The sequence below is a fragment of the Cherax quadricarinatus genome, chromosome 65 (assembly GCF_038502225.1).
Source record: "Cherax quadricarinatus isolate ZL_2023a chromosome 65, ASM3850222v1, whole genome shotgun sequence".
In the NCBI taxonomy this organism is placed as follows: Eukaryota; Metazoa; Arthropoda; class Malacostraca; order Decapoda; family Parastacidae; genus Cherax; species Cherax quadricarinatus.
The window spans coordinates 3,603,437-3,617,826 of NC_091356.1; positions in this window are offsets into that span (position 1 = coordinate 3,603,437).

Consider the following 14,390-nt stretch of genomic DNA (forward strand, 5'->3'; position numbering starts at 1 on the left):
TCCAGTTAAAATCTTATCCACAAAACTATAAACATTCCATCATCTCATTATGAACATCCTTATAAGTATTTTCTTCCTCTCACTGTACATATTTCTCTGTTCCTCATTACACAGTTTTCGTCTGCATTTTGTCATACCCTTACTAATTGTCTTTAAACATCTTCTGGCAATAAACATTTCTGCGTCACCTCATATTAAACATCCTTTCTCCATTTCATCACAACAAAATTCCATATATATATATATATATATATATATATATATATATATATATATATATATATATATATATATATATATATGCAAAACAACCACGGGGGGAGTAGAATGATAGCTCTAGGCCTCTCGTGTTGCAATCAACACATCTTCAGGAGCTTGCAAAATGTAGAAAAGTGGAGGGTTTCTAAGCGAATACGTTCCCACGGGACCGCGTTCACTGGAGAGAGGGAGAGAGGAGAAAGACCGGAAGTGCCCACAGGCACAACAGCCAGAAGGATGAATATTATAGCGTAAGAAAAATCCCACAAGCATTGAAATTGTATCGCTTGGTTTGCGACATTTGCTTAATATATATATATATATATATATATATATATATATATATATATATATATATATATATATATATATATATATATATATATGTGTGTGTGTGTGTGTGTGTCGTGCTGAATATGTAAAACTGGTCAGTTAACAAGAACTCATTTAAAATTAAGAACTTTCTAAAATTTTCTCTTATACGTTTAAAGATATATTTTTTTTCATTAATGTTAATGTAAAAATTTTTAATTTTGCTCCAAAAGAATCTTAGAAAACTTACCTAACCTTATTATAACAAGAACAATTTATTTTAGCCTAACATAACTAAATATATTTTAGATTTGTTTACAATAATTTAATACTAAACAAACACAGTGAAATATATTTTTTCCGTTAGGTTCAGAATGATTTTGGCGAAATTATTGCATACACAAATTTTCGCTTGTCCTATATGGCATGATGAGCGTTGCTGTTTAAGCCACGATCGCAAGTTCTGCCTATTCGGCACGACATATATATATATATATATATATATATATATATATATATATATATATATATATATATATATATATATATATATATATATATATATATATATATATATATATATATGCAAACATGCACACATTTGTTATAAATAATTAATATAGTCTTAGGAGAACCTTTAAACTAACCTTGAAGAAAGTTTGACAACAAGAGGCCTGATTTTGTGGTGGTCAGAAGTTTAGGACGAACTACAAATTATGTCGTGTATAATTGTAAAATAATTATATGCTGTTTAGTGCTATGATTAATGTATCTTTTATGTAATCAATTTTAATTGCGCTAATTTTAATTTCGTTGATTCTTATTCAGTTACTTTCACTTCTATGGATATTATTTCTCAGAATTTTTGTGACCCTTGTAGGTTTAGCGCATCTTTTTGATTATAATAATAATAATAATAATAATAATAATAATCAGGATTTTTATACTGATTTATAACTGATTGCATTTAAACATTATTGATTGTAAAGTAATTGATTTTAATACAACGGATTTTAATATAACAGATTTTAATTCCCCTCTCTTTAACTGCAGGAGAATTAAATTCCACATGTTTTAGAAGGGTACATTTACGGTACAGTGAATTCAAATTCCGAAATATATACTCCAGACGAAGCATGTAACCAGCTCCTCTGTATTCCACTCTCGTCGTATCCGGATCCAGGTCCAGTTTATCTTGCATATGATCCCAGACAAGTGCAAGTCACCGAGCTACCAGTTGTGCTGCTCTGCTGTGTCATGGTGAACGGAGGGCGCATCACCACCAGCATAAACCTGATGGCCCTTGGAAAGTGACGCTATCTGCGTTTTCACTACCATCTATATAAATATATATATATATATATATATATATATATATATATATATATATATATATATATATATATATATATATATATATATAAATCTATAGGGGAAGGAAAGAGGGGTAGGGGTCGTCCTCGAAAGGGTTGGAAAGAGGGGGTAAAGGAAGTTTTGTGGGCGAGGGGCTTGGACTTCCAGCAAGCGTGCATGAGCGTGTTAGATAGGAGTGAATGGAGACGAATGATACTTGGGACCTGGCGATCTGTTGGAGTGTGAGCAGGGTAATATTTAGTGAAGGGATTCAGGGAAACCGGTTATTTTCATATAGTCGGACTTGAGTCCTGGAAATGGGAAGTACAATGCCTGCACTTTAAAGGAGGGGTTTGGGATATTGGCAGTTTGGAGGGATATGTTGTGTATCTTTATACGTATATGCTTCTAAACTGTTGTATTCTGGGCACCTCTGCAAAAGCAGTGATAATGTGTGAGTGTGGTGAAAGTGTTAAATGATGATGAAAGTATTTTCTTTTTGGGGATTTTCTTTCTTTTTTGGGTCACCCTGCCTCGGTGGGAGACGACCGACTTGTTGAAAAAAAATATATATATATATAATATTGTATGTGACTATATACATGTGTGTGTACCTATATGTGGGTAAAGTTATGCATGTGTGGGGACAAGGGTGTACGTGTAAAAATGTGTATATAGATATATAGTGATGTTAGTGTGAAGAACATAGCCATTGTTGGTGTAGTGTAATTACGACAAGTTAATGGTAAAGGAGAGGCCCACTTGGAGGTATAAATAAAACAAGACTTGAAGAAGGTTCTCTGTATTTCAGCCTCTGATGCTTTCTTGAGATAAGGCCGTCTTTACTGCTTGTTATAGCAATGTCTTCAGGTGGGTGTATCTGTTACATGTAAAGGAGCTACAAGTTGGTGGGTGTAAATTTATGGTCGAGGTCGCCAGCAAGGGAAAGTTGCCCAGTCACCGTGCAAGACAGGTGCAATATTTATGAGACACATTCATGGCTCACGTGCCACTACAGAAGATCCAGTGGTGTTAGAAAGTTTGAGGCTCACAACCCTTTTATTGCAGTAAGGATAGGTAGCGTGTCTTTCAGTAACTGAGGATCGATCCTCCATGACTCATTGAGCTGGATGGCACACACGGGGTTAGTGTTTCACATAAGTATATTATTAAATTAGAAAGTTTTGGATGTGGTTCTGGATGTGGATACTGGGACCCAAATTTGCACACGGAAATCACTCCCTACGAGAGCAAAAGACTCGGCAGGTGGTGCAGCATCCCCCTCCATAATGAAAAGCCAGAGTGCCATAAGACAACACATCAAGTGTTAGGTGCCCCAGACCGTTCAACTGTCTTCCAGCAAACGTGAAGAAGATTGCCAATAGACTCTTGGCTGTCTTCAAGAGGAAGCTGGACAGGTACCTAAAGTCAGTACCTGACCAGCCGCACGTCGGTCTGCGTGCGGCCGGCATTAATAGCCTGGTTGATCAGGTCCTGACCCACCGCGACGCCTAGTCATAGACCGGGCCGCAGGGGCGTTCACCCCGGAACACCTTCCAGGTATGCTCCAAGTAATTAATATCCACCTCGACTCCGAGTCACCCTCACGTGGTGGTGGGGCTTGTGGTTTGTGCCTAGTGGTAAGGGGGCCTCTTCATGGTGCTTGCATAAGAACCCAGTATTTCTTTCGGTATAAATGATGGGGATATTTCCCCTTTCGTCTAAATTTGCTGAAACTTGAACCTATGGCAGAGGATATGGAAAGTTTTATGGACACGGATTGTGAAATGCGAGAAATAGATTTTGAATAGTTTTGTTAGAATTACAAGAAATCAACGTCAGAGGACCGAAACGTCGTCAGTCAAAGTGTCCTGAGTGTATGTATTAATGTGTATTTTCCATTAGCTGTTGGCAGACATTTGCCTTCTTACTACATTCGAAAGTTTCATTTGTAATAAGAACAGCTAGCGCAGTAATGGATGTCATCCCAGACCAGCTTGTTCTGAATTGGAGATTAACACTGTAAGTGTATGCATCAGTGTGTGAAAGTACGTGCGAGTGTTTGTATGTGTGCATTTACTATGTTATTCCAGATTACACTGAGTCTCTGCTGCTGGCCCCTCATGTAGACCTTCATAGTTTAATAACTGTGTCCTGTTGTATCTGCTTTCTTGTGTTTTTATGGGTTGGCGAATATTTTTGTTAGTGAGTTTGGGTTTGAGAAGGATCTGCCAAGTATGGACCAGAAGGTCTACTGCAGTGCTCCTCCTTTCTTACATTCATGTGTAGAATTTATCTCCAGTTCATCTCTGTGATTCCAAATGAATTACAAGCTCTCTATGATTCATCGGGATGTTCATCTTTTATACACACCTTGGAGCCCTGTGGGGGACTCCCGACGGTATGATGTAGGTCACTGTGCTTGTGAGGTCTCTGAGGGAGACCTAATTAACCAGTAAATTGTCACACACCTTGCCCTGGCAAATAGCTGTCAGACACGCCTGTCGGCTTAAGTCTAACGTCTTTTTGCTCTTGACTGGCATCAGGTTTTAACACGTGGTTTACTCCTCATAAGGAAGGAAGGAAGGGGGGGGGGATGCTTTAACCCTTAAACGGTCCAAACGTATATATACGTCCACTCGCGTAGTGCCCCAAATTTTTTGAGAAAAAATCTTTTTTTTTTAAAAAGAAAAAAGAGCATATGGTACCCAGGCATCCCCAATTATTTTAATATGGCAGACAGTGAGTGTGCACACCCATTCTCTCATGTCTAGGTGACTCAGGCTTATTGTGGCAATGTTGAATGAATGACAAAGAAAATCTATATATACGTTTGGGGCGCTACGCGCGTGAACGTATATATACGTTTGGACCGTTTAAGGGTTAAGGACCGTATAAGCTCAAGGAAACGGCTAGAGAGGAGAGAGAGAGGTCGGGACAGGTTCGGTGAGCGGGAGCCCTGGACAACCGCGTGTGTAGTGGACCACGCATTGCGAATCCCGGGTCAGCTGGACGGCGAATTAAGAGTGAGTACAAGTTCGTGTTACTGATAACAGCTACCCTTTCCCCTGGTAATAAGTCTCATGGGTCAGTTATTACATCATGTATTCTCCGTATGGATATGTTGTATTCTCGCTCTTGTTATTAAGTAAATAATAGCCATAGTTCCCATTTTTATTTGTACCTTCTTATTCTATTCCCTACTCTGTTAAGCACTGGGATAATACAGAAGACGTGCTCACTTGCTGGGATACCTCAGGCAGAGTTGGTAAAGGTCTCAATGAATAAAGGACACGTTGCGGACTAAGCTTTTATTGAGAGCGTATCGCTTTGTGTAGAGCTTTGTGTAGCAAGCGGCGCTTATTGTAGAACTACCACCAGTAACAATGCACTGAACATCAGTATCAGCAGCATCACATGCTGATGATAGACCACCACCAGCATCACTACCCGAAACAGCATTACCTGCAGATGCTGAATCAACAGCAACAGCTGCTGCCCAGCAGCAGCACCACCAATAGCTCCTGCAGTATCAGCTACAGCAGCGGCACCAGCGGGAACAGCAGCACTCCCTGCAAAAAAAATAAGAAGAAACAGGAAATTAGCAACAGCAGCAGCACCAGCAACAGAAGCACAAATAGCATTAGTAGCACCAGCCGCAACACTACTACCACCACCACCGCTAGCAACAACAAAAGTATGAATATTAACAACAAAAGACCGCCTACCCAATTTCAGGATATAAGTATACATGACAGGCCGTCCTAGACCCGTGCCGTGAGCGGCATCCAGGTGAATCTTCAAGCTTCCGAAGCAGTCAGTGAGGCTTCTACTCCGGGGTTGATGGAGTGCGGACATCTCTCAGACTCGCACTACCCGCTACCTTGAATATCAATGTTGAACTCTTTTTGGTTCCTTTTCCCTGGGACCTTCTCATAATACACTTGCTGAGCAATTGGTCGGCCCGCCGTACAATAATGTGCTGCTGTCCTATTCTGTATAATTACATAGTGGGAGCGAAAGCTATGATTCCCTATTATATTCCATCATGTTACAGAAGATGAGAAGACTTCAGTATGGACAAGATCCCATTAAGAAGTTCCCAGTGTCAACGTTTTCAGTAACTGTACGAATATTTTCTTTACAAGTTAGGTTAGTCGCGTTTAAGTTGGGTTAGTTTAAGTCTATAAAAACACCTTTTTAATGTCAGTAAATCTATTTTTAAAAAACGGCAGCGATATGTCTGACAATGGTGTGGCTGAGCGTCACAAGGAAACTCAAATTATAACTAATATGACTCGTGATGCCACAGTGAGTTGCATTGAGATTGCAAAACTATAAGTACCATGTGAAGACGAATGAGCTAATTAATCAAACTATCGCTCTCAGCGCGCGCTCGCACACACACACACCAAGCCCTTGGATAAGCACAGTAATTATCCAAGTGTGAGCAGTCAGTAGTCTTACTGCCAGTGTGACAACACCAGGACTAGGCGAGGCTAGAGCTTTGGTCACCAAGGAGCACAACAAATCACCTACATCAGCTGAGTGTATGGGTTCTGGGAAGTCTTACTTGTACTGTCTGTCACTGAACCTTGACATGAAGGTAAGGGTTCAATTCAGCGTACTCTTTCTTGTGCTGTCTAACAGTGAGAATTGACGTAAAGGTTAGGGTTCAGGGTAGTCTCACTTGTGCTATCTAACAGTGAACCTTGACATGAACGCAGTATAATCTAGAATTACTAAGCAAAAATAGAACACATGTGCAAAACTCACAGTAAGCACCAAGAACATTAACACTTAGATATGAAGACAATAACAAATGTACACGCGTGCAAACAGGAAAACACGCAGACCAGCAGACTCGCAGATGGTCGACAAAATAGAAAACTGACACTAAAGCAATTACGTGGTTTCGTGTACACGCATGCAGACACGAAATATCCTCAGTCACAGGAACAAGCGGTCTCTCGGACAAACATATTTTAACATAATTTGGTCGCTATTACGAATATTATTTTGGAGTATATATTTTTATGTTTGAATACAAATGATTTTCAGGGCATATATTATATCACTAAAGAGTATATTCTCATTAGCATTTGCTTGAAGTAGTTGCAATAATATAAATATGCCATTTTAAAGACATTTGTAAAGCAACAGTATTTCAAGAGCATGTTTAAGAGCATTTAAAAGATTTTTAAGAGTATTATTGTATGATAGAACAGAATAGGGGAATAAGATTGCTGACGGGAACTGATACTGTACCAGAGTAGGTAAGAGCAGAGGGAGATATCGACTTATATCAAGTGGATGCAGGTTGAATGAGAAAAATAGTGATGAATGTGGTGTTATGTGAGACTGGGAACTTGGAAAAGATGTGAAGCAAAATGTTATCGGTAAAAAATAAATTCGTCAAAGATATACACGAAGATTTAAAATGGAATAGGAGGAAAAACTGGAGAAGTAGCAGTTCTGGATGATAGGAATGGGCAGACGAAAGAGGTAAATAGTGAACTTACAGATGAAAATGATGTATCAGGTGAGAGAAGAAGTAAAGAATATTAGGATTTATCAGTAAGAGGAGAAGGAAGAAAAGATGATAGACGAGAAATGGGAAGTGACTCCATTTCATAAATGCAGGAAAATTGAGGACAAAGAGTCAAACAGCGATCACAGTTTTAGGATCAAAGAAACACCAGACCTTAGCATTAAAACTCGTAGACAGTATTAAATCATTTATAGTCTTTACATCAGAACCGAGAAATGGAACTCAGGGAAAGTGTAATATGGAAGATTTGCAAAAAAAGTACATGTATATGAAAATTGAAAATCTGGGAAAGAGCTCAGGAACTTGAGATCAGAAAAGTAAGAACATTCAAGTTGTGCCTTCAAGAGTTTTAATAATCAAAAAAATATCAACATAATTTTATAAAATGGTGAATATTGAGGCTTTAAGAAGGGAAATTATAAAAGCGAAGGAGAGAAAACGAGAGAAAGCGCGAGAAAGCAAGGAAGAGAGAGAGAGAGAGAGAGAGAGAAGAGGAGCAGCGAAAGTTATCTCTTCAGTATCAACAATAAGAAAAGTGTTCTCATCCTACAGCAGACAAACGATAGCCAAATGCAAACATGTCTTTCTCAGTCAATTCGTAACTTATTCCCGCCAGCCAGGCAGCAGTAGTCTGTACTGAGATATTAACAACGTAAAATTCATTCAGTAATCACAGACGAGATCACTGGACCCATGAAGTGAGTATGGGGAGTGAAGATGACAGGCACCTTCCATTTCTTGACATGATTTTCTTCTGGATCGACACTAAATTGTAAAGTCTGACACTTTTCTCACGTCAAGCTGCAAAGTGTTATTATAGGATTCGGTATAAGGGTATATAGAATCTCTAACTCTGCTTTCCTTCAATATCAATATAGCTACTTACGTCAGGCAGTTGCTAAACTATAGTTCCAAACGCACTTAATTAAGGTTAGCCATGTTTCAGAACACATCCCCCAACCTTCTTGCTTAACTATCCAAAAGTGTCAGTTGCACTGTTGCAACGAAGAAATACTGGACTGTATCGCCTTGACTGTTATGAAGCTCGAGATAACGAAACTTAAAATTCATTCTACACTGGTAAGAAAAAGACCACAGAATAATTTAAAAATTTGTACTAATTATTACCCCCAAACCTGTCTCATGACGCACGTGTAAACGTAATTACATACTCAGTTTGCAAATAGTGACTTTCAGGAACCTAAACAAATACTCGTTTAAAACATGTTATGCCTGGGGACAGTTGGTCCTAAAGATGAGGGGGTACTTGTACCTCCTCCCATGGGAGACTTAAGTCTCGAGACACTCCCCAGATAGGGAGCCAAGGCCGGGTCACCACTACTTGGAAAAGACCCGGGCCGGGAGAATACCGGCGAATAAAAAAAAAAAAAAAAAAAAAAAAAAAAAAAATTGCCTCATATGCAAGACCTTTTTTTCAATACACAGGACCGGTTTGGAGCCCACTTACGAATAACACGAAGCGAAATTTCAAGAGTGCAACAGTGAGCATCGACTGGTACCTCAACTGAACGGCTTAAACAACGGAAATTGAATGTGAAAACTTGGTCTAACTGCAATGGAGGGGTAAACAAAGGGGATATAAACGCAAAACACTACAGAACATGATCTTTCAAGGAAGGTTCCTTGACGCTTGGGGGGGGAGCTCTTGATCTAGGGAATTGGATCTGCGCTCCAGTTTCCCGAATTACGCCTGAATACCTTCCACATCCCCCCCCCCACAGGTGCTGTATAATTGTACGGGTTTAGCGTTTCCCCTTGATTATAATGATACAGAACATGACCAAATAAGACGGGATGAACTTCGAAGGGGAGTTGTTAGAAAGTATTTCTTTAGTATAAGAGAGGTAAATAAGTGGGATGAGCTATGTAATAACGCAGTGGAAGAGAACTCGTTATCAGGGTAGAAGAAAAGAAACAGCTATGACAAGGCTGGAATGCGTCAATTGCTCGAGTGGTAATAGTCGGTACGAGGAGGAAATGTCATACAGACACACACACACTCAGACACACTCACACACTCACAGACACACTCACACACTCACTAGTCTCTCGTGTGCGGCTACCAGCTTTAAAATTCATGGAAACAACTGTTGCTAATTACGTAAACAGTAAATCTAGAAGCTACAAGGAAAATTTTTTGAAAAATTAGAGTACCGCTGCAGGAGCGGTCTTCTGGGTTTCTCCTCATTTTCTCATTCAATTGTGACATGATGATGGTCCACCACGGGCCGAAACGTCGTCTACAATTTCTTCGCCAAAGAGTGGAAAGTAGAATGTTCAATTTCTCCGGCATTGTTATAGGCTTTATTTTGTATGCTTTGAAAGGCAGCACCTGTGAAATATTGGCTATACTCTGGTTGTTAGGTTAGATTAGATTAGGTTAGATTAGGTTAGGTTAGGTTGGATTAGGTTAGATTAGGTGAGATTAGGTTAGGTTAGATTAGGTTAGGTTAGATTAGGTTAGATTAGGTTAGATTAGATTAGGTTAGATTAGATTAGGTTAGATTAGATTAGGTTAGATTAGGTTAGATTAGGTTAGATTAGGTTAGGTTAGATTAGGTTAGGTTAGATTAGGTTAGGTTAGATTAGGTTAGGTTAGATTAGGTTAGGTTAGAATAGGTTAGGTTAGGTTAGATTAGGTTAGTTTAGATTAGGTTAGTTTAGATTAGGTTAGTTTAGATTAGGTTAGGTTAGATTAGGTTAGGTTAGATTAGGTTAGATTAGGTTAAATTTAGTTAGGTAAAAATAGGCTAGCTTAGGTTAACTTGGGTTAGTAACAGTATATTAACCTATATTTACGAATAATTAACCAACAATAATTACTTACAAAATGGGTGACGTACGTCTGGCAGTAGTATTTCCATTAAAAACGTGAATTTTCTCCCGAAATTAAAAAAAATGGGTCGCGGTAGTCCACTTGTCTCCCAGTAATTGGATGAATATGGAAATTAAGATAAATAAGTTAATAATTGCATAAAGGAATATAACAAGGTAATTGTGCACAGCCATGGATTATATGAGGGTCCCATGAATACTCAGGTTAAGTATGAGCGGGTCAGGCTAATTTCTGGATGGGTGGATAAATAGAGACCCTTCCTGGATGATAATCTATCATATTGCCAGCTTATCCTTACTGAGGCCTCACATTTAACATAATAATTATTTCTATATAAACAACTTCTACAGTTCATAGCTGACATCAGTTAGATACTATATAGAAATCCCCTGTTTATGCTGAGCATTTCGGGGAACTTAGGTTAATTTTTTCCTCAGGTTGCGTCCCACACCAGTCGGCTAACACCCAGGTACCTACTTACTGTTAGGCGAACAGGTATAGCAGGTTTCTTAAGGAAACACGCCCTAATGCTTCCATCCGTACCGGGGATCGAACCACGGACACTCAGTGCGAGGTGAGTGCGCTACAAGCGGAGCTACGGGACACCTGAATGTATATCACTTGTAAAAGCTAAGTAATAAATATGCTGTCTGCATATTTTGACCCCTAACTTGAGCCTTCGTCAGCAGATCTATGCTGAAGAGGACAACAGTTCTGAAAGGAATTGAAATATATAGAATAACTTCATCTTCGCTTTTTCTATGTGAGGTATTACCTGGAGTTTACCTGGAGAGAGTTCCGGGGGTCAACGCCCCCGCGGCCCGGTCTGTGACCAGGCCTCTATTACTAAGCATTTTGTATATTATATTTAATCAGAAATGAAAATATAAAAATATTGGTATATAACATATGCAATATGTATAGAGTAAAATGGCACAATACTTTGACTGGAAGAATACACAAAGTTCCACAGTGTGACTTTGTAAATGGTCCAAGTCTGAGCGAAACATCGCCGTAAGCTCCTCTCTCTCTGTACGGATTATTCAATAAAACATTTTTATACAATATATAGTAATGTCTTATAATTCAAAAATTAAAAAAAAAAAAATGTTCGGAGAAAGGCACAGGTTAATCCAGTCACTGTGAATAGTAGAGGTAAAATTATAGTTCGTTGACTCTTGAGATTCCTGCCATTGTGATAGGTTCTGACACATTATAGAACATATAGGCGAGTACAAATAGGAAGCGCGTCTGTCTGGCGCTCACCAGACGGAGGATCGAGCCTCCAACACGTCTTGCGCTGAATGACTCGCTTGGGTTTAGCGCTTAACATGGATTAATTTAATTTAATTTATTTCTGACACATTACATGACAGAGGCCGTGGTTTAGTATGACAGAAGCCGCGGTTTAGTATGACAGAAGCCATAGTTTGGCATGACAGAAACCGTGGTTTAGGATACAGAAGCTGTGGTTTAGCATTACAAGAAGTGGTTTAGGGTCGTGGTTGAGCATGACGGAAGCCGTAGTGTAGCATGACAGAAGACGTGGTTTAATATAACACATTCTGTGGTTTAGCATGATACAAGCCACGGTTTATCATACTTAAAACGAAAATAACTATGGCATTGGATTTTCTTTTATAGCAGGTTAGACTACCTCATTTCTGGTTGTGTGTGTGTGTGTGTGTGTGTGTGTGTGTGTGTGTGTGTGTGTGTGTGTTTTTAGTTATTTGTCTTGCAATTTGCGTTTGTGTCAAGTCATTTCGAGAGGAAATTACAGTTTTTCTGTCGTCGTATAGAAAAACCTGCAGTTTACTAACTCTCTAACCTCGCAGCGTTTGACTCTTCGTGACAGACAACTGAAATGCACTTTCCTAAACGCCCGACTTGTATGCTGAAATTTTAAGCTGATTCAGAGACTGGAACTGACTGGAAATGATCTGTCGTTATTTAAAACCTTCACTTTAGACTTTAACTCGAAGTTATTGACCTATTATGTGGCCCATTAACCTCCTGTGTATATCATTTCACGTCCAACTTCTCTTAATAAGAAGAAATCGTAAAAAAAAGTTGCCAAGGCTCTTGAAAGATACTTGTGTTATTTAATACACGTGCAGATATTTTATAGGTTTAAATGCTGAAAGTCTAAATAAATTTGCGTTAGCAAATGACTAGTTTGCAGCAGTAACTCTCATTGCAATAATTTAAATATAGCCAAAAGGCATGCAACAAGCAGTGATGACTTTGAATAGTGAAGACTTTGAATAACCAAAGTGTAATGAACACTTCTCAATGATAACTCGTACGGAGGAAGCTCTGTGGTCTGATTGATCGGTATATTTCGACCCCCTTCTGGGATCCTCTTCAGCAGTATACAGAATCAATCGATATATTGAGTTTTTGTATTCATGGGAGTTATTATTAAGCAGAAGAAAAAGTAATCTTTGGAACAGTGTTTCGCCCTGTGTGGAGAGAAACGTGTCCCCGCCGTTCAGAGTCTCGTAAAATAGTCAGTTATTGCTGGAAGTTGTTTTACAGCATGACGCCGAGGTGTAAGGAAGACATCATTACCGCTCAGTCTGTATTTTCCTGGTTTTCCTTGCACTCTGAGTGGTCAGAGTGACTCTGCCTTCCACAGCTTTTTTAATTAAGATAAACCTCACAATAATTTGAAACAAAGAACTAAAGTTTTGGAATAATTTTGGGATTCAAATCTCGAGACCAGAGTCTCGAGATCAAGGACTCGTCAGCTTCTATTACTTACCCTAGCAATAATACTTATAAAAGTTAACAGCTGCAATATTCATAAAAGTAACAGAATTAATGTTATATTATTTAGACACACATAAATTATCTTAATTTTAAATCAAACTTACTCTCTAAGCTACGTGTGAAGGAAGAATTTTGCATATTATGTAGTAGATAGCATACCAGACTTTGAATCCTCAGGTGAAGGGTTAATTTCCATAGACGATACTGGAGGTATGGACATGTCTTATCCCTACATTACAGTTTTCAAAGGGGTGGACCGTTAAGCCAACGGAAGGCCTCGATCATATGTCATCATATGACCCGTGTCAAGAAACACTTGTCTTGTTTCCTGACACATCTTATCTAACCTCATATCGATTCATTTCAAGGGAGTTTTCCTCATTCTAGTGAGAAGCATTCGATTCCCCCTCCTCCCCATAACTTGAACTATCCTCACCTTCATTACATCAGATCTGATCACCTGCCACTTTCAAGATGCAATTTGACCCCCCTACAGGATTAGAGCTTTCCCATAAATTAAATAATTCAATGAAGCCTGCTGCCCCTATAATGTTACGTTTCCAGTGAAATCTTTTAGTAGTACAATGTTTCGCCCATGCGTGGGCTTTTCCTGTCCTTTAAGTGCCTGAAAAATCCCACTCGTGGGTGAAATGTTTTATCAATAAAAAGGACTTCACCACGATAGTGTCTTTACCATCACTCGTCAGCGTTACGCTTCCAGTCCGCACCAAAACGAACAGTCCTCTGTGCATTCTGTAATGACCTAATCCAGTACAGTCCTTCGAATGCTTTTCATTTCACATATTTGAGCTCCTCATAGTTCAGTCTCAAGTGTGTGTGTGGGCGCACATTAGACATGTGCAGTAACCAGGTGAATGTAATTACAAACTAGTGCGAGTGAGGGTCTTGAAGCTGCTTCACCCTGAGGCCAGTGACTCGACTCTCAGATCCTGTATCTATCTGCTTTATTTTTTTGTTTACTTTCTACTTACTTGCTGTCGCTACCTCAACTTTGCGACACTCAAACTCTTTAACTGTTAAACTTTAAACTACGTAATCATTTTTCGCGTTCAGGGGAGTGGTTTTGAGAAGGGTCTCCATTGTATGGGTTTTCTGTAGTGTTCATCCATTCTTAGGTTCTTATGAATATATTTTGGGTTTGTATGAGTAGAGAGAGAGAGAGAGAGAGAGAGAGAGAGAGAGAGAGAGACTGCGAAGGGAAGAATTTATGGGAAGTTTTGGTGATGGAAGTATTATAGGGGGTTAGTAAGAGAAGGAACGAAGGGG